General features: G+C 39.1%; 1 pseudogene; it reads right to left on the minus strand.

Moving 5' to 3' along the window:
* Positions 1-1,672: 1,672 nt before the first annotated feature.
* LOC131401332 (Fc receptor-like protein 2) lies at positions 1,673-4,693 on the minus strand (annotated as a pseudogene).
* Positions 4,694-19,964: the final 15,271 nt, after the last annotated feature.

Consider the following 19,964-nt stretch of genomic DNA (forward strand, 5'->3'; position numbering starts at 1 on the left):
TTAAAAATTAGTTTTTATAATTGCAGATAATATATGTAATCTTTCCACACGTAATAGACCCAATAATTGGTCATTGGTAACATTTTTTGGCTAGTAGAATACTGGCAGGGGTCAGTATGAGATATCATTTAAAGGAATTCTCTAAATACTTGATCTTAAAAATAATATGTTACGAAGAGATATAGTTATGCTGAAAATGCTAAAAACACAGCAGCTTTATGAAAGTGTTGGTTATAAAAGACTGATGCTTTTATGCTTTCAGTAATGATGGAAGAAGAAATTGAACTAATCTTTCTTCTGAAGATAACTAGAAATGCTGGGCAAAATACTTTTAAAAGTCTATTTAAAGATATTGAAGTGGTAATAAGGTGGTGAAGAATTTCTGAGACAAGATTAGAGAGAAGAGAGGCTCAGGGAGATAAATCTGGCTACTGGAACCACTTGTTCCATGGGGCATTTTCCAAGTCCAGAGAAGGCAACCAAGAGGCTTGTGCTTTTTACATAGTCTTATGGGATTGGGAGGCATGGATTGGAATTCACGGTGGTGCATGTGGAAATTTTAAAAATATGGATGCAAATTCTTTGACAGTTCTCCCATTTAGAGGTGGAGTCTATGCTCCCTCCCCTTGGATCTGGATAAGTTTGTTAGGCACTAGGACCCAAAAAAATTGTGGTGGAAGTGACACTGGATGATTTTGAAATTAGTTGATAAAAGATGTTGCAGATTCACTCTCACACTTGCTTTTGAAGCCTAAGCCAACATGTAAAAAGTTTGACTACCTTGAGGTCACCATGCTATGAAGAAATCCAGGCCACATTGAGAGATCACACACATGTGCTCTAATTGACAGCCCTAGTTGAGGCCTCAACCCCTAGCCAGCATAGACCATCAGCAGCCCCATATGATCCAGATAATAGGTCCAAGAATTCAAAAAGGGGTCACTACTTTTGTCATGAATGGGATAACTAATAAGAAATGGATAAATAAAAGAGAAAATATTATACTAAATTGTTTTAATTCCTTTAAATCTAGCTCCTGATTACATTTTACTCCATTGCATATAAGCTAATGATGTCTATTGAAAGTTATTAAATTATATTTAATAATCGGACCTTTTTATTTAGAATGAAGGAATATGTTAATAGTTTTAATCTCAAGTGATTACACACAGAAGAAATGACATATTGTAAAATTAGTAATATGGCAACATTACCTACTCCAGTGAACCTTCGAAAATTGTGAAGTATAAAGAGAATTGATCAGATATTGGAAGGTTTTCTTTTCTTTTCTTTTTTTGCAAATCCCATCTATGTCAGTAATGGGAAAGGTCACAGCAATAAAGGGCAAACAAAACAAATAGTAGATACCAACCTGATATCTTGTCAGACCAAGCAATAAAACCAAGGACACCAAACAGACCCCAAGAACTCTGGCTGTGACAAGTTCTCTTCTATAGACACCATTCCCTGAGGGAAGAAACCAATGCTTCAGCCTCAGAGGTTAAAGGCTTGGGCCCTGAAATCCTTATCAATACTTGGCAGAAATGGTAAATATAAATTCATGTAACATTATCTAAGTATAGTGTGTAATTTTCAGGTTAGTGTGGAGAGAAGATAAGCAGCCAGGCACTGAGATCACCTTCTCCAACTTCCTACACACAGCAAACATCACCTAGAACTCCACCTGTCTTCTGAAACCCCAATACGATACCAATAAAGACTGTTGGAACAGAGCCATTGCTCGTAATACTCCTGTTTCCAGGAGTATTTCCAACCCCCCTGAGATGGAGAGTGGCACCACCTCACTGTGCAGAGCCCACAGGCCATTGTCAGCCTCACAGGAGTAGTTTCTAGAATGTTCTGCAGTCAGAAAGAGGTTGAAAGGTGCTCCTCCTCCAGAGGGAGCCAAGATGTTCCCCAGGTTGACGTCCTCATGATAAAATTGGTACAGGATTGGGGGAGAGACTCACAGCGAAGCTCCACCATGTCCCCCATCATAGCCTGAGCCCCAGGAACCCTGAAGGTAAGGACAGGACAAGACACTGGAACCAACAGACAGAAAGGGGACTATCAGAGAGTATTTGTGATGCTGAAGTAGGTTTACAAACTCCCATACTCGGATCTCAGCAAAGGGCCTGGCCCTTGGTCATTGTGTATTCCTTCCATTCTCACATCACCACTAGAACAATCAGAAGTTATTTTCTCAATGTCTTCAGAAATTTGGGGGAATATCGATTCTAGGGTCCTGTCTAGAAACACGGTCATTTGTTGTTCTCATCTTATTTCTTTCTAATGCCAATCCAGTCTTCTTTATGTTTTCTTCTATGAAAAAGAAAGATGTCAACAGTTTAATATGCAAGGGTAACCCATCCTCAAATTGCTGTTGCTTCTCTACAGCATGGATTTTTAGGAGCTCCTGGAATTTCCTCTTGACTCCTGGGTACTGTGACCTTGGTTTGGGGATTTTTCTGTCTAAGATGAATGAGAATGCAACTCACTTCTCACGAGAATATTCACCACATTGCTCTGAATGGGATCATGGCCGTTGTCAGCTCCACAGTAATAGTGGCCAGCATTGTGCTCCTTCACAGCTGGGATCTGCAGCTCGGCTGAAGGGAAATACTGGATCCACTTTCCCACAGTGGTTTCTGCAAATTCTCTGTGCCAGAAAAATGTAATGTTTCCTATGCCCTCAGCCACTGAACAAAGTAGGACCAGATTCCCTTCTTCAATCACCAGTCCGCCCAGGGTCCTGGGTCTCTAAGCTTACATTAGAGACTGGGACTCCTGAGTGGATAGAAGATAACATATGAGAACCCTGATGAAGACTTTGGGACCAGAAGATAGACTGATTTCACTCTCTAATGTAAGGAGTGGAAATATGCGTATTGTATATGTAATCCACTATAAGTATACAAAGGTAGAGAATCCATGGTAATTATTCTTTAAGGATGTGGATACTTGCATGTCCTAACCCTGATCCTGGTTAATTTCATGGGTAGCAATCATTAAAGAATTTGTGATGGATCATCCACTGCATGAGACAGGAAACATTTTGGGAGGATGAGTCACCAGGCAGACAGATGCCTTCTGCACAGAATGAAGAGGGTCATTGGTAGCATCCATCCTACCTTGGAAAAGACACTGTTCCTAATAGCAATACCAACAACAAGTCCTCCATTATTCCCAATTTCAAGGATCAATACAAATCGCAACCCCTCCTCTGACCACTCCAGTTCACTTTGATTTCTGATTTCTCTGATGCTTCATTTAGCCCCATATGCTGTAGCATCACGTTGCCTCCTAATAAGTCGATTTGTGTTGGAATCCAGCATGTGGAGCTATTTGGAGAGCAGATGCCTTGCCTTTTAAAGTTCCCAGCCCAGTGCTAAATGCCAAGACACACAGTCAGGGATGGATGAAGATTTGATTAATGAATATTACTTATCTAATAAAGAAGAGAAAGACTATGAGGACCTTAGTCCACTTGTTAGTGTTATGAAGAGAGATGCCAAAAGCAATTTGGAGAGTTTCTGTATCCCAGTTCCCAATTTCCACAAGGACAGTTGCAGAAAGAAACACAAAGACTAGCAGTCCAAGCTGAAGCTATAGCACTCCTGCTTTTTCCCCATGCTCAGCCCCACTAATATCTACTCTGCACAGGAATCTGGGATTGGAGGATCCACTTTCTGACACTGAGTCACTGTCTCTGCCTCACATCAGTAAGATCCTGAGTGTTCACTCCACATGGCAGGGATCTGGAGCTCTGGGGAGCTGCTCCTGACCCCAGGGCCCTGCTATCTCTGAAGATTGGCATCTGATCTCTGTGGAAAGAGCTGGGTCTCACAGGTCAGGGTCAGCAGGCTCCCCTCAGTGAGCCAGGGGGGACTGGCTCTCAGCACAGGACATAGAAATAGCTCTAAGGAGAAGGATCACAACAGTTCTGAGAGCAGTGAGATTTATGGTTCCTGCTGAAAAGTACTTGGTGAGAAGCAAACCCAGCAAACAGGACATTCAGAACCAAACATGTCACTCATAATGTCTCCCTTGCATGGTCAAATCACAGACACTCCAGAATAAGCTGATTACTAGAATAACATTCAGAATCTTTAGTTCTCAGAACTTTCCACTTGAATGCTTTCAAAAATTTTCTCCCATCCATTCAATGTATAATGAGGTAGAGATGAGTTTTAATCCAAGGTTCTGCTCTTAGTTGACTGATTATAGTGAGAAAAAAATCATTGCCAAGGACAAATGTCCTCCCCCAGGTCTGCTCTTCTTAGATTGGCCATGGATTCTCTAATTTCTACCCTGTTACTTCACGTATTTATAGTACTAGAGTATATTCTGTATTTGCGACATCTGCATTATATTTTAGGATTATCGTTGAGGATTTTGACCTCTAGGTGAGGAACTAAGTTCTATCTCAAATAAAAATCTTCTCTCTACCACTGTTCAGCTGTACCATGACTGACGGAATTTGGATTTGCACTGTAAGGAAACGGAAATCAGTCAGATAAGGAAGCAGAGGTCTGTCATATAAGAAAAGTGATGCCTCATAATATACCACTGCAGAACCAGAGCCAAAATACCACACGAAGCTTGTGGAATTTGGAATTGTAATATTTGGAAAAAAACATATGGTTTGCTACTGACTGTTCCAGGTGGAGAACCAGATTTACCTGTTGGACATTGGGAGACAATCAGTTTTTTTTATGATTATCAATTTTTTTAATGAAATTAGAAGAGCAGAAAAGGTGGGCTGCAGAAACAATTAGCTTGGTTCAAGATTTTTACCCTCCTTCACAGATGGAGACTAGATCCCATGGAGACTTCGTTGTGGGACTTATAGTCAAAACAAATTTTCTTTTCTTTTTTTTTAATATTATTATTTTTTTAATTTTTTGTTTATTGCAGTAACATTGGTTCATAACATTACATAAATTTCAGGTGTACATCATTACACTTCTATTTCTGCATAGATTACATCATGTTCACCACCCAAATACTAACTACAACCCATCACCGCACACTTGTGCCAAATTATCCCTTTCGCCCTCTTCCCTCCCCCCTTCCCCTCTGGTAACCACCAATCCAATCTCTGTCTGTATGTGTTTTTTTGTTGTTGTTATTATCTACTACTTAATGAGGGAAATCATATGGTATTTGACCTTCTCCCTCTGACTTATTTCACTTTGCATGATACTCTCAATGTCCATCCATGTTGTCACAAATGGCTGGATTTCATCGTTTCTTGCGGCTGGGTAGTATTCCATTGTGTATACATACCACATCCTCTTTATCGATTCGTCCCTTAATGGGCACTTAGTTTGCTTCCAAGTCTTGGCTATGGTGAATAACGTTGCAATGAACAAAGGGGTGCATGTTTCTTTATGCATTTTTTCAAGTTCTTTGGATAAATACCCAGCAGTGTAATAGCTGGATCATATGGTAGTTCTAGCCTTGATTTTTTCAGGAATCTCCATAGTGGCTGCATCAGTTTGCACTCCCACCAGCAGTGTGTGAGAGTTCCCTTCTCTCCACATCCTCTCCAACACCTGTTGTTTCCTGTCTTGTTAATTATAGCCATTCTGACGGGCATGAGGTGATATCTCATTGTAGTTTTGATTTGCATTTCCCTGATTGTTAATGATTTTGAACATATTTCCATGTGTCTGTTGGCTATCTGTATATCTTCTTTGGAGAAATGTCTGTTTATGTCTTTTGCCCACTTTTTAATTGGGCTGTTAGTTTTTTTGTTGTTGAGATGCATGAGTTCTTTCTATATTTTGGAGATTAAGCCCTTATCAGATGTATGGTTTGCAAATATCTTCTCCCAATTGTTAGGTTGTCTTTTTGTTTTGTTGATGGTTTCCTTTGCTGTGCAGAAGGTTTTTAGTTTGATGTAGTCCCATTTATTTATTTTTTCTGCTGTTTCTCTTTCCAGGTCAGACATGGTGCTTGAAAATATGTTGCTAAGATTGATGTCGAAGAACGTACTGCCTGTTTTCTTCTAGAAGTTTCATAGTTTCAGATCTTACATTTAAGTCTTTAATCCATTTGGAGTTAATTTTTGTGTATGGTGTAAGGTAAGGGTGTACTTTCATTTTTTTGCATGTGGCTATTCAGTTTTCCCAACACCATTTGTTGAAGAGACTTTCTTTTCTCCATTATATATTCTTGGTTCCTTTGTCAAAGATTAGCTGTCCATGGATGTGTGGGTTTATTTCTGGGCTTTCGATTCTATTCCATTGACCTCTGTGTCTGTTTTTGTGCCAGTACCATGCTGTTTTGGTTACTATAGCTTTGTAGTATATTTTGAAATCATGGAGTGTGATACCTCCAGTTTTGTTCTTTTTTCTCAGGATTCTTTTAGCTATTTGGGGTCTTTTGTTGTTCCATATAAATTTTAGGATTCTTTGTTTTATTTTTGTGAAAAATGTTTTTGGAACTTTGATAGGGATTGCATTGAATCTATAGATTGCTTTAGGAAGTATGGACATCTTCACTATGTCAATTCTTCCAATCCAAGAGCATGGAATATCTTTCCATTTCTTTGCGTCTTCTTCAATTTCTTTCAGGAATGTTTTATAGTTTTCAGTGTACAGATCTTTCACCTCTTTTGTTAAGTTTATTCCTAAGTATTTTATTCTTTTTGTTACAATTGTAAATGGGATTGTATTCTTAATTTCTCTTTCTGCTACTTTATTGTTAGTGTGTATAAATGCAACTGATTTTTGTATGTTGATTTTGTATCCTGCAACTTTACCATATTCGTTTATTACTTCTAAAAGTTTTTTGGTGGATTCTTTAGGGTTTTCTATATATAAAATCATGTCATCTGCAAATAGTGAGAGTTTCACTTCTTCCTTTCCAATTTGGATCCCTTTTATTCCTTTTTCTTGCCTGATTGCTCTGCCTAGGACTTCCAGTACTATGTTAAATAGTAGTGGTGACAGTGGGCATCCTTGTCTGGTTCCTGTTCTTAGAGGGATAGCTTTCAGTCTTTCACCATTGAGGATGATATTAGCTATGGGTTTGTCATATATGGCCTTTATTATGTTGAGGTACTTTCCTTCTATCCCCCATTTTATTCAGAGTTTTTATCAGAAATGGATGCTGTATCTTGTCAAATGCTTTCTCTTCATCTATTGAGATGATCATGTGATATTTATTCTTCATTTTATTAATGTGTCAAAACAAATTTTCAACCACTAGTATAGTCTTCATCCAGAAACTGGAAAAATTCCCAGGGAGAATCTGTCAGGGATAGGAGAGAAATACTCTGAGTCATTACAGATGCTATTAAAAAGCGAATAATGGGCAGCCTCACAGGCTCAGTGCTGCAGTTGACTAAGCAAGGCTTTGAGTCAGTCATCAAGGATTATTCAGAGGACAGAAGGAATACAAGAGATAAGTCTTGCTCCTGAACAATCTCCAGGCCAGAACTCCTGTAGATGTCCCTGGGCAGCCCTGTCCCATTAATGTCTCACCATTAAAGGTGAGAGAATAATTTGTTTATTCCAGTACAGTTCCCTAGAGCCCAAAGAGCTCCTTCCACTTGGTGTTAGCATTGGATAGGCAGGGGAACAATTCTCCATTTCTTTAGATTTAGTCTTGGCTTATATGAAGATTTTATATATAGAATAAAATATTGTTTTCATTCACTTCCTTTGTTGAGCACAACTTTAAATTAAGAAGAATAAGATGAAGATAGTTTTAGTTATATAACTTTAGAAAAGCAGCAAATGAATGAAAAAACTGAGAATTAAATAATGGTCTAGAGTAAAGGTTTGCGAACTATGGCTTGTGAGCTGGTTGGCTGTCTGCTGTTGTAAATAAAATATTATTGGAACAATGCCATGTCCATTCATTTACACGTGCTCTATAGAGGCTTTCCTGCTAAAGGACAGGGTTAAGTGGTTACAACAGAGACCTGAGAAGCCTAAACTATTTACTCTCTGGCCTTTTACAGAAAAAGTTGGCTGACTCCTGATCTAGAGCTAGAGAAGCAATGATGACAATGGTTATTCTGACCATGCAGAAGTTCTTAGCCATTTTCCTCAGAGAATAACCATTTTCAGAGCTGTGAGGATGTTCAGTGATGCTGAAGAGTTGTGGTTTTATGGACAGGAAAACAATTCTCTCCAAATCGACCTTCTGTCCAGTCTTCACATCCTCTTTCAGATGTCACTTCCCTCCCTACAGCAGGGTTTTTGACAAGGAGGCCAACAGTGGGGACTTGGGAAGGTTAGGAAGGGCCTGATCACCCTGCCAAGCAGGCAGCTTTGGGAGCAGAGATTGTGTGACCTTGGAGCAAGTTGGCCCATGGGAGCAGTAACACTTTAGATATCTTCCAAGTCTTTCTACTTCCATCTCTACAGGACCTTGTGGTAGCTGGGTGGCTGATATACCAGAGACCAAGAACAATAAAGACAAGGAGTGGATCAGCTGCCTGTTCACTGACCAGAGTTGTGAGGGGATCAAAAATCAGAGATTATCAGAGCATTTACTCTCACAATTTATAAATTTGTATTATTCTGCGAAATTGCTCAAAAACTTTCCATCTTTTCCTCTTTTTCTACTTCCAGACTGCGTTATCACCAGCAATTCAATTTCCCTGAAACATACAACTAACCTTCATGCCTTTTACAATCACAAGGCAAGTTGCAAACCCATCCCTTGACCAAAGGGATTGCCAGGAACAAGTCCCACGGACATTGGATGTTTAGCAATGCTCTCTTTCATTTCATTTTCTTTCCCCTTTCCCCCATGGCCCTCACACCCACGGTTTTCAAGGGTAGACACACTGCTGCATAATATCATCGTCTCAAGTCACATAGAGTTCATCAGGAAACATACTCAGTGAGAGTTATGTGACTTGAACCAATCCTGAGTTGATCCCTTTTCTCTGGTCACATTTTATGTGAGAGTCCTTTTACTCAATTAACATTTATTTAGTGACAACTGAATGTAAAGAAAGGAATCTTGTTTCCCAGCATCAGCCCTCCTCCCCCTCATAACCCATGATTAAACAGATAAACGTTTGCAAAGGGTCTCAATACATCTTCTGAACCCATATGTTGTAGATAACAGTCTAAATAGTTTTTATGGAGGAGTATTAAGCATTGAAATCATGAAAATTTTATGAGAACATATTATTATATGAGATCTAAGATATCAAAAAAAAAATTCATGATCAACAAACAGTAAGGTGGCCTGCCTTGAACATTAAGGATTAGGATACACTGCAATTTGATTTTCCTGGGGTCTACTACTTTGCATCTGCCTTTGAAATCTAAGATGGAAGCAGAGACCTGAGCATTTCTACTGGTCCCCGGGATCTGATAAGTCCTTAGACCTTTCAGGAGCTTGAGATCTCATCTTGCTGCCACCTCAGTTCTAAGTCAATTTAATGAACTCATCAAAGATGATCAGCAATGACCAAAGCAACATGAAGACCTGGTTCGGTTATTTGAGAAGAGATGTTCCCTAAGCCACCAGCTATGGCCTGTGTGCAGGGAATAAAAATTGCTTTTTAAAATGTTTCGTATAATTAGCAAAAAAAGGAAGCAGAAGAGCTCTGCAATGACCATTGTCTTCTTTTCTGTAGGTGCTAAGAGAATTAATGATCCTCTCAATGCCAGAGAAACTCCACATCCTGACATTGATGATAGTTAACACTTGTATATGACTGTTAATGAGTTGGACACAATTCTAAGTGCCTTATGCTCACAAAGTTATTTAATACCCTCAGCAAGCTTCTGAAGTCAGCACTATCCCCTTTACATAATTGAGGAAACTGAGGCACCAGAAAAGGCAAGTAAGTTGGTCAAGATCAACATGGTCAATTTCTAGTAATAACAGCTGGGAGTCAAACCTAGGCAGTCCAGTTCCACAGTCTAGATCTTAAACACTATGATATCTTACTATGATATATTGCTTCTCAGTGTTCCTTAAGATAACGGCCATTGTTTCAATGGCTCAGGTTTCGTAAGCGAAATTTTCCTTAATCAATTTCTAACTCTCTGAATGGGATTTTACTAAGATTCAAAACACTTGCGCTATATCAAGGCAAAAATTGTCCCCTTCCCTATTTTTAATCCACGTTGCTATTTATACCATAGGCTGGTCCTAACATAGCCACACCCTGCAAAGAATGCATCATGCCAAAGCCTATTATCATTCTCATTTTGATTAGCTGTAGTCCCCATAAATGTTATATATAACAATGTGCTCAGGATCAGGCTGTCCAGGCAGATGTAATTTGCTCTTTTGGACCTTATGCAGCATGAAACTTTAAATCACAAAGTCATAGGTGTTTGTAACCTGGTGACTGACTAATAGTAAGGTCATAATCAGACTCAATGTCATCTGTTAAACTGAATACTTAGGATTATCACTCACTCACTATAAACCTAGTTTTAACTTGGGAAATTCTGATGTATATATATGATATCATACATCATTATAAAAGTGTAAAAAGAAAATGCTAAAAATACCAACAAAGGCAGATTAAAAAATAAATTATATACCAGACAGTGGACTACCAAGCATCCATTAAAATGATTCTGTAGAACACTATTTAATAGCGATAAAAGATGCTCATAGGGGCCTGCCCGGTGGCTTAGCGATTAAGATCGTGCGTTCCACTTTGGTGGCCCAGGGTTGGCCGGTTCGGATCCTGGGTGCAGACCTACTCACTGCTCATCAAGCCATGCTGAGGCAGCATCCCACATAGAGGAAGTACAACTCTATAACTATGATACACAACTAGGTACTGGGGTTTTTGGGGAAAAAAAGAAAAAAAAAGAGGAAAAATGGCAACAGATGTTAGCGCAGGGCCAACCTTCCTCAAAAAAAAAAAAAAAGATGCTCATGATATATTGTTAAGGAAAAAGTGTCTGCCAAATGCACTTTATGTGCTGCACAAAACTCCTCCATCCCCCAGTAAAAAATGTCTGGGACAATAAACACCAAAGTGTTGGTGCAATTATATCTGAACAATGTAATTAAAGGTGATTTTTATTTTTCTCATTTTGCTTCTCAGTGTTTTCTAGTATTCCCTACAATAAATATATGCTGTCTATATATTTGTATAATATTCATAAAAATAAAGCCCAGGTTTTATGTGTTTTGTGGCCTCTATTACATCAAAGTACATCAAGCAATGCTACTTTAGCTTTCTACATACACAAATGTCTTATTTGTGTTTGGAAGAAAGTGAAGACGCTTTTCTCTCCCTGGGACCAGAGCTGGTCATTGAGCTTCTCATCAAGTCCTTGCCTGACTGGAAGGGTTTCTAGGTGGCCTATAATACCTTCTCATCTTCACCAGCCAGGAAGGTATAGGATTCTGATGGAAGGAAGAGAATTAAGGAAGAGAGTAGAGAGAGGAGCAAGCAAAAGATGATGGAGGAGTTGGTGGTAGGTATAAGTTTTTCAGAGACATTTCAGGAGATTTTTCAAAATATTCATATCCTTTCATTAATTCCAATAAGTCTTCTACAGAAATGTGGCTTCTTCAGTTGAGAATTAATATTTCCTAAGGTGTTACCAAACGGTATGAGTAACTATTTCATGGTTTGTGTGAAAGTGAGTGTTGCAGGTGGAGAAGAGAAATGAGTTGTTAGAGACAAATGTCATAGTGAGGTGAATGGTTCACAATGGTGGCAACATGTCTGCTAGGAAGACACGCTCCATCTGGGTGCTGCTCTGTTTTTGACAGATGGTGACATTTACATGTGAATAAACATAGCCCAGAAGCATATCTAAACTTGGATGCAAACTAGGGACCACAGCCAAAGATTAAGAGGCTTAGCAGTTCAATAGAGGAAAAAGTAACTTAATTTTTAAGATTATTGTGGCAGAAGTGAAATTGTGTGTGGGGAGGTTTGGCCAAAGTGAGAGAGAAAAATACTTCTTGTGAAGGCCAGCCTGGTGGTGTAGTGGTTAAGTTCATGCACTCCGCTTCGGCAGCCCGGGGTTCATGGGTTCAGATCTCGGGTGTAGACCTACACACCACTCATCAAGCCATGCTGTGGTGGCATCCCATCTACAAAGTAGAGGAAGATTGGCACAGATGTTAGCTCAGGGATGATCTTCTCTAAGCGAAAAGAGAGAGATTGGCAGTAGATGTTAGCTCAGGGCCAATCTTCTTCACCAAAAAAAAAATAAATAAATACTCCTTGTGCAAGGATATTTAGCCACCAGCAAGATGAAATCACAAGTACCAGAGGGAAGCAGAGTTACATATAGATATAAAAGCATCATGGATCCACCACGTACACCCGTGACTTGGAAATTCTACAGGTAACAGCATACAGAAGGATACTCTGCCAGAAGTAGAGCAACAGCCATCTCTGTAAACTCTGTTCAATGTCTTTAATGGGACACAAAGTACAGTGCCAAAAGATGGGGTATGCCAGGATTGAAACAGAGACAAAGAGAGTCCTCATGAAACACAATTCAGAACAAAAATAAACAACATCTCCTGTTTGAGGAAGTTGATTACTAGGACAGGATGGAATGGAAAAATGAGGCTGGCTAACTTCAGAGATCTCTGGATATATTTGATTGAACTTGGGGCTCCAAGGTCACTATGACAGAATTAAATGTCATAATGTATATAAATCATTTAACATAGCAATTGCTACAAAAATGGCAGTAGAAGTAGTTGTTGTCATGGTTATCCTTGTTGCATGACAGTAGTTGTAGCAGTAATTTTAGTAGTTACTGTAATTATCTTGAACAACATGATGTCTTTGTTGAATGGGGCTTGACCTAGAAGTTTTATGCCCAGGGTAATAATATGTAATTTTGGAGGTGATACTGTTTGTTGGAGACCTTCTGGAGCAGAATTGGCTAGTGGAAATCTAGATATTGTCTCTATAGACAATCTCCCTATGTTATTTAGGCAGACCCAGACCTTTCTGCCCATCTACAATGCAATTCATTAATTTCTAGAAGTCTACTGGGGCCCTGCATAGGCTAAACAGCATGACAGGGAATTCAGACTAAATAAGAATTTCTGGAAGCTGTTGTCCGTTACCTCTCTGGCAGAAATGAAGATGGAAATGTTCCATGGATCTAGTTTCTAAAAGAATTATCTACATATTTGTTCCAGGCAATCAGAGAAGAGCAGGAGTAAGTTTTAGTTTCAGATAGTGATGGTTTTAGGAGACTGGAGTTTTACAGAGCTCAACTTTTTCTTTTTCATGAGGAGCACGCTTTTCTTCAGTATCAGTAGAAGTTATTATAAACTACTTCTAAAGAAAGCATTGCTATTTCAATTGTGGGGAGTGGAGGTGAAACCAGTCCTGGAGTCTGAGGGGAGACAGAGGCACAGGAAGACTTAGTGAGGCTCTTGGTAGATATCTGAGCAGCATCTGCAGTAGGTAGCAGTCCTCCTTTTATGCATGAAAATACCTCTTGGTAAGTGGCTTGGACTCCCTGGGGACAGCAGGTGTGGAGAGGCCCCCAGAGTTAAAGGCAATTCAATCTGAAGCTTTCTACTTTCTGTTTTAATTGTATGTGTGTGGGTTTTCCAGAAGGCGGATGAATTATGACTTTCCAGGTGGGAAGGCCAATGACCAAGGGGAACTGTGGACCATGGGTCATTGACTATACCAACCCTTAATAGAGTCACCCACAGCAGCTCCCTGTGGGTATCTTCTTGGCAGTTGAACATAAGTTGTTGGTTGCGGAGTAAAAACCAAGAACCAAGATCCAGATTATACTTCTGGCTTTCAATCTTGATTTCCCTTCAAGCGGTTTTGCTCACTCTTCTAACGTACTCTGCTAACAACTCCTTCCCAGTTCACAAATGTTGATCTCCAGTCAGCAGTGGCATTAAATTTTTTATTCATTGATGGGTGAATATTATTACATAATTTTTAAATGCATAGCCAAATATGTAAGAAATAAGGGAAATGCCCCCATTACAGATTAAAAAAGAAGCAAAGTGTTAAACATGTAAATTGACATTACTGGTCTCCTGGGGAGGAGTGGGGGAGGAAATGTTACACTAAATAATTTTTATGAAGTTAGTATTTAAAGTCCATGTGGAACTAGGAGACAAAATCTTGGGCCTGCAAAAGTCATAAACTTGAAACTAAAACACCTACATAAAATCCAGACCATCAGAAGACTTTCCTTTTAACAAATGAGTGGTTTTGTGGGGAAAAAATTCACCCACCAGCACAAAGGAATGACAAATAATCTTGTTTGTATGAGCTCTGGGGTAAATAGAAAGTTTCCCCTGAAATAACAAAACCCCAAGACTGTGCCATCCTCATGGGTGTGCTCTGGGAAACTCCAAATAAGGAATTATTATAAAAATTGGTCCTGGGCCAGTGACCGCACAGGCCTTAGAAGAAGCAAATACAAAATGGCTTTTGAGGGACACAATCAGAAGCCCGGGTCACACAGAATTCCTACACCGCACAAGAAGCTTCTTAATCTAAAATCACAAAAGCCACAAAATTGTGATGGACAAGATTCAAAATATGTGATAAATACAGGCTTAAATAACTAAAACTTCAGGTAGAAAAACTATCTAAGAATTATAATAAATTAAATGTATTTAAACTAATTCAAGGTTGTTAAAATAATAAAATGAATTATTATGCCTCTAACAGTAAAACACTATAAATAACAAAAAGGCAAATTTAAAAATGGATAGTAATAATAATATTTGTTTTTGACCACTTAATGTGTGCCAGGTACACTTTTAAGAATTTTAAACAAATAATTTTACATAATTAGCAAAATGACATTATATATTAGATACAACTGCTATCCCAATCTTAAGCATGAAAAAATACAGAGATGTTAATTACTTTGACTGAAACTGCAGTGCTAGTAAACGGTGGAGCCAAAATGCAAATATGACAATTCTTCAGAAACCATGCTTTTAAACATTTGCCTACTAATACCTCTCAAAAAAAATGTAGCCCATGAGCACCCATAGTACTGCTGAGCCCTGAAAGAGAAAGTGTGCCCCAGGGCGACTGCAGGAAGAAGCCATGGCCACCCTTAACTTTCTTGTAATCACTTTCTCAGTGGAGGGGGTGAGCCCACCATGCCCCTGCAGCCCCAAGGAGTGGCCCTAGCTTGGTCCCTGTGAAGAACCCCCCCACCAAGCACAGTCCACACACTGCACTGGACACTCCCCAGGTCAGTGCAAGTGCCTGCAGTACCCCCACAACTTCCAGCAGATGGGATGGGATCAGAAACTCTGTTCCTGCTCCCCCTAGCAGTAGCAAGTGGAATCTGTGACCTAATACTACCACAAATGCCCCAACAAAAGATTAGTTCATCAAACACCACGAGAAACCACAGCACAATTCAGACCAGAAGGAAAATGACAATTCTCCAGAAACCAACACTGAAGGCACAGAAATTTACAATCTAAATGTCAGAGAATTCAAAATGGCTGTCATAAGGAAACTCAGCAAGTTACAAGAGAACACAGAAAAACAGTTCAATGAGCTCAGGAATAAAATGAACTTCTTCACCCAATATATTGAAAGTATAAAAAAGAAATCAAGCAGAAATTCTGGATATGAAAAACATAATCAACAAAATATAAAACAATATAGAATCCTTAAAGAATAGAGCTGATGTTATGGAGGAATGAATTAGTGATTTAGAGGATAAAAATATAGAAATGCTACAGGTGGAGGAGGAGAAGGAAATAAGATTTTAAATAAGAAGGAATTCTTTGAGAGATATCCAACTCAATTAGGAAAGGCAACATAAGAATTATAGGTATTCCAGAGGGAGACGAGAGGGAGAAAGGAGCAGAGAGCTTGTTCAAAGAACTAATAGCTGAGAACTTCCCAAACCTGGGGAAAGAACTAGATTTACAAATACACGAAGCTAATAGAATGCCTCATTATATCAATGCTAAAAGACCTTCTCCAGGGCATATAAGAGTAAGACTGGCAAAAATCAATGACAAAGAAAAAAATATTAAGAGAAACAAGACAAAAGAAAGTAACATACAAAGGAACCCCTATCAGGTTTTCAGTGGATTTCTTGGCAGAAACCCTATAGTCTAGGAGAGAATGGAAAAATATATTCAAAATACTGAAAGACAAAAACTTTCATCTGAAAATACTCTATCCAGGGAAACCTTCCTTCAGATATGATGGAGAAATAAAAGCTTTCCCAGAAAAACAAAAGCTGAGGGAGTTCATTGCCACTAGACCTCCCCTACAAAGAATAATTAAAGACATGGTCACACCACAAACAAAAAGGCAAGGACATACAAAGCTTCGAGCGAGGAGATAATTAGACAGGCAAAAGCAGAAAAGTGCAGTTCTCTATCAGAACAGACACACAGATCAATGGAACAGAATTGAAAGCCCAGAAATAAAACCACACATCTGTGGACAGTTAATATTTGGCAAAGGAGCCAAAAACATACAATGGAGAAAGGAAAATCTCTTCAATAAAAGGTGTTAGGAAAACTGGACAGCACCATGAAAAAGAATGAAATTAGACCATTATCTTGCACCATACACAAAAATTAACTCAAAATGGATTAAAAATTTGAATGTAAGGCCTGAAACCAGAAAAATCCTAGAAGAAAATATAGGCAGTACACTATTCGATATTGATCTTAGCAGCATCTTTTCAAATACTGTGTCTGACGGGCAAGGGAACCAAGAGAAAAAGTTAACAAATGGGATTAAATCAGACTAAAAATCTTCTGCAAAGCAGAGGAAACCATGAACAAAACAAAAAGACAACTCGCCAGCTGGGAGAAAATATTTGTAACTCACTCATCTGACAAAGGGTTGATCTCCAAGATGTATAAAGAAATCATACAACTCAACATCAACAAAAAAACAGCCCAATCAAAAAATGGGCAGAGGATATGAACAGACATTTTTCCAAAGAAGATATACAGATGGCCAACAGACACATGAAACAATGTTCAATATCACTAATTATTAGGGAAATGCAAATCAAAACAACAATGATATATCACCTTACACTTGTCAGAATAGCTATAATTACCAAGACAAAAAACAACAAATGTTGGAAAGGATGTGGAGAAAAGGGAACCCTAATGCGCTGCTGGCGAGAATGCAAACTGGTGCAGTCACTATGGAAACAGTATGGAGATTTCTCAAAAAATTAAAAATAGAAATACTGTAAGATCCAGACATCCCGCTCCTGGGCATTTATCCAAAGAACTTGAAATCAATGATCCAAAGAGATTTATGCACCCATATGTTCATTGCAGCATTATTCACTATAGCCAAGACATGGAAACAATCCAAGTTCCCATCAACTGATGACTGAATAAAGAAGATGTCGTGTATATATATACAATGGAATACTACTCAACCATAAAAAAGACAAAATCATCCCATTTGCAAGAACACAGATGGACCTTGAGGGTATGATGTTAAGTGAAATAAACCAGACATAGAAAGAAAAATACTGCATGATTTCACTCATATGTGGAAGATAACAAATACATGGATAAAGAGAACAGATTAGGGGTTACCAACGGAGAAGGGGATGGGAGGGTAGGTGAAATGGGTAAAGGGACACGTATGTATGGTGATGGACAATAATTAGACAACTTGGGGTGACCACAATGAAGTCTACTCAGAAATTGATAAGCAATAATATACACCCAAAATTAAACAATGTTATAAACCATTATGATCTCAATAAAGTTACTGGGGAAAAAAAAGACAGAAAATAAAACGTAATCATTGAAATAAGAAAGAAATAGATTAAACAATAAAGTAGATGTAGCTGAAGAGAGAATTAGTAAATTGGAAGACAGATATTAAGAAATTACCCAGAATGCAACAAGAATGATAAGGAAATTAAAAACTGGAAAGACTAATTGAGTCATGAGAATAGAATGAGAAAGTCCAACAAACTTCTAAATGAATTTCTGAAGGACAGAATTAAAACAATAATGAGGCAGCATATAAATAAAGAGATAATAATTAAGTATTTTCTAAACTCGAAGAAAAACATGAATCTTCAGATTTAAGAAGAATTTATCTCAAACATAATAAATTCATATTTACACATATCATACTGAAATTACAACACCAAAGATAGAGATACTTAAAAGCAACCAGTGAGAGAAGACAGATTAACTACAAAGGAGCAATGACTAAACTGAGAGAAGTTTTCTCAAAGGCAACAATAGAAGCAGGAAGACTACGGAGTAAAACATTAAAATTGTTGATCAAACCTAAACTACCAGTCTTAAATTGTACTTTTGGACTTTTTGGACAAATAAACTCACAGACTCTAGCAAAAAAAGCTAGAAAGTTTGAGTTCATAAGGAAAGAAATTGGACCAGAGTGACATCATTATCATGGCAGAATAAGAGTTTTCTTCTGTATTTCCTCCAAAACTACCAATTTAGACAATCACTCAAGAATAAGAGAGCTTTTGTGGAAATCCAGGAGTCCAGCAGAGAAGTTCCAATACACTGTTGGAGCAAGAAATTAGATATTAGATACATTAAAGAGGATTACTAAGGTGTGCAGTATAACTGAGGAGTGGGGAGCACCTGGTAAAGCAGAATACAGTGCTCTCAGAGGGAACCAAAGGGACAAAAATGCTACAAACTGCATCACGAAATCCATCAGGAAGCCTGCCCATGAGTCACTAGGGATGCCTTACCTGCAGATCCCTCCAACTAGCCCACAGGCACCAATAGCACTCTGCAGACCTCACTCACACACTCCCTCCCTCCATGGCTGGCTCTCTATGCATGTTCCCAATGACAGTAAGAACCAGCCTTTGAAGAAGGCTAGTGAGTATGAACAGAAAGCCAGAACAACTCTGCAGGCCTGGGAGAGATGACCCAACTTAAGCATTCAGCACCACCATAGGGAAAGCAAAAAGGAATCTGTCATCACTTGGCCCGGTTTTGCAGGATAAAGAGAAGGCATATAAACTTAAGAATTCTGCTACAGGAGGGAGCACATAATAATAATAGAAAATATCTATGAATGCCTCAGAATCCCTAGAGGGGTTCACAGAAGGTATTTCTCTCCCAACGTCTGTCAGTAAAGATTGAAGGAGCTGACAGCCATCCTCAAATGAAAAGACAGCAGTGTAAGACTTCAAGAAACATGAAAAATCAAGGAAATATAACATTACCAAAGGAATGCAATAATTTTCCAATAATTGACTCCAAAGAAATGGAACTGTGATTTACCCAACAAAGAATTCAAAATAGCTGTTATAAGGAAACTCAATGAACTACAAGACAACACAGAAAGAAAATTCAAGGAAATCAGGAAAATAATACAAGAACAAAATGAGAAGTTTAACTGAGAGATAGATATCATAAAAAGGAATTAAAAAAGAAATTAAAGCCAGCTCTTAAAGGGCCCACGCGCAAGCTCACCCATTTCAGAAAGCAACCTAAAAGCACCAGAAAGAAAGGTTCACAGTGCTTTGATGAAAAGAGACTCAGCTGATAGGCTCTGAGTGCATTGCATTGAGAGGTGAGACATCTCCAGGGACTGGGAACTTGGCGGCTGCCATTGCTGTGGCCTGGTGTGGGTGTGCTGACACAGACGCCATTGGAGTTCTACCTGGGGCATGCTAACCCAGGTCTTCCCCACCCACTTGAGGGCAGATTTAATCCAACTCAACCAGGGCAGGCAGCCCACCTTAGAGACTGGCCCCACCCAACAACAAGCCCTCAGGCAACTTGTGGGCCTGCATAGATTGGTGACTGGATTCTCTACAGTCTGGTGACTGAGCCCACTTCAGTGGGGCAGGGGTGCACAAAGATGGGTGGAGAGTGTGGGGCAGTGGTGGAGTGTGTGGGGCTCCTGCTGTGGAGAGACTGGGTCCACTTCAGGAGGTTGGAGTGCGCACACAAGGCAAGAGTGTGTTGAATGTGTGTATGGACCTGTGGGTGGCGAGGCTTGTCAGCTGCAGAAGGCTTGTGATTCTCAA

This window comes from Diceros bicornis, chromosome 4, assembly GCF_020826845.1.
Source record: "Diceros bicornis minor isolate mBicDic1 chromosome 4, mDicBic1.mat.cur, whole genome shotgun sequence".
NCBI lineage: Eukaryota > Metazoa > Chordata > Mammalia > Perissodactyla > Rhinocerotidae > Diceros > Diceros bicornis.